This window comes from Otolemur garnettii, unplaced genomic scaffold (genome assembly GCF_000181295.1).
Source record: "Otolemur garnettii isolate 467f Iridium unplaced genomic scaffold, OtoGar3 scaffold00264, whole genome shotgun sequence".
In the NCBI taxonomy this organism is placed as follows: domain Eukaryota; kingdom Metazoa; phylum Chordata; class Mammalia; order Primates; family Galagidae; genus Otolemur; species Otolemur garnettii.
The window spans coordinates 1,150,951-1,153,175 of NW_003852659.1; the positions used below are offsets into that span (position 1 = coordinate 1,150,951).

At 48.1% G+C, this 2,225-nt stretch overlaps 1 protein-coding gene across 1 annotated transcript in view; it reads right to left on the minus strand.

The window, feature by feature from the left end:
- Positions 1-2,225, minus strand: part of LOC100944803 (leukocyte immunoglobulin-like receptor subfamily A member 6) — a 20,029-nt gene that overhangs the window by 3,804 nt on the left and 14,000 nt on the right.

Below are 2,225 nucleotides of genomic sequence, written 5' to 3' on the forward strand. Positions count from 1 at the left end.
CCTCCTGAGCCCATGGGGTCTCCTGATAGAACAGGGCCTGGCTGTGGGGTGGGTCCTTCCCTCCCATCTTAGCTCTCCCTCCCTCCCCAGACCAGGGTGTCCCATGTCCCTCATCACATCTCACCAAGGCAGAGCAGGGCTCTGAGGGTGGGGGTCATGGCTGCACACTCAGATGGAGATTAGGGTGCCCTCAGGACAGACACAAAGGGTGTGGCCATGCAGAGACTGGAGGCTTCCTGTCATGGGACTGTCACCTCGGCAGCACCACAGGAAGGGGGGCTGCCCTCTCTAGAAGCCTGGTTTTCATTTCCCCAGGGCTGGGCCTGGGGCAGGCTACAAGCTCTCTGCGGACATTTAAGACAGAAGTGGGGTCTCTCCTGATCCCTGGCTATTGTCTTCTGGTCTTAACTCCTTCCTGCCCAAGCAGCAACACAAAATAATTGAATGGTACAATGTTCCTTATCATGGAAATACCTCACTGACCAAGTAGAGTCAAACTCTGAGTTTGCAGAGCTTGGATCATCATAACACAGATTTCCAACGTGGTAACTTCCTATTGCTCCTCTGACAGATTACTACAAGCTTAGAGGCTTAAGATGACACAGATTTACTATCTAACAGTTCTGGAGGTTAGAGGTCCAAAATGCATCTCCTTGGGTTGTCACCACATTGTCATCAGGGCTGTATCCATTCTGGAGGCTCCAGGGAGAGTTCCTTCTTTCACTTTCTCCAGTGTCTACAGACTGTCTGCTTCCCTGACTTCCCACCCCTCCATTCTCAGAACCAGGAATCACCATCCCAACATCTGCTTGCATCTTTTCTTCTCTGACTCTCTCCCTCTTGCCTCCCTCTTCCATTTATAAGACTCCCTGTGATTACATCAGGCCCAGCTGGATAATCCAAGATGATTTTCTGGTCCCAGGGTCCTTAACTTAGTCACATCTACAAAGTCCCTTTTGCCAATGAAGGTACCATAGTCATAGATTCTGAGGATCAGGATGTGGACATCTTTGGGAGGTCATCATTCTGCTACCACGTGTCTTCACACAGTCCATTAGGCAAAACTTGTATAAACAACTTCTGTTTGATGACGGGGAACAGCTGAGCTTGCAGAGTTGGATGTTTGGTTGGTCAGTCCACATCCATTTCATGACGGGCAGCTCACATCACAGGGTAACCTGCCTGCTCTACCCAAGTGTTCAGTCTCTACTGAAGCCCCATAGCAGTCTAGAAGCTGCATCAATTGAGAACCACCTTTGCAGAAATGGCACAGTGTGACTTCAGAATCTTAAATGTCTCTATATCCAATTTATATAAGGCTTCCTGCCGAAGGCTCTGTGTAGGAACCTCATGTGCTTCAGATGCTGCAAACACCACTGTACCAAAGGGCTCAAGGTGTCTGCTGTCTGGACTCGTTGCCAAGACTTCTTTCATTCTGGGCCCTACTCAAAACCCAGCCTTGCAAGGTACTTAATAATTGGGTTGAGTAACACATCCAAGGAGGTATTTGCTATCTCCAAATCTGAAGAGGCTCATAGGCCTTTCAGTTTTCTCTTATGAGGAAGAGGTCAGGTGGAGTGACCTGTCTTCACTTTGAATGAACTACCTCAGCATGCCTCAGGCAACTGGACTCCAAGAAATTTTACTAAGACAGCAAAAACCTGAATTTGGAGGATGATTTATTCTGAAACACATAGTCTCACAGACTGTCTCCAGTATTTGCTACTTCTTGTTGAACAGGCCCACTCAGTGCATCGTGGATGTGAAGGGCCTCCCCCCTGTGCAATGGAGAGGTGATCACAGTCCCTGCACACCAGTGGACAGAGGGCTGCAGATTAGCACAGAATCTGAAGGGGGACAGACGGAGATGCACTGCTGACTCCAGGCCTTTACAAGTAGACATGTAACACACTTTCCCCAGATCAGCAGCTGCACACAAGTGCCAGGGAATGTGTGGATTTTCTCGGGTAGTGAAGCCTCAGGAGGAAATTGAGTCTTCTCAGCTGAAACTGAAATCTCCATGTTATTTAGAAGAATCTACTGCCATTTCCCAAAATCTGTCTGTTTAATACAAAGGTCAAATAGGAGAATGGAATAAGGAGAATGGAATAAAAGTCCTGATGGAGTTACTTTCTCCACAATGTGGAATTACTGTGGTTTCACTATTCGGTTAGGGGGAGGCTTTCCCAGTGTCTTCCACCATCGTATCTCTTACTCCACGAGTT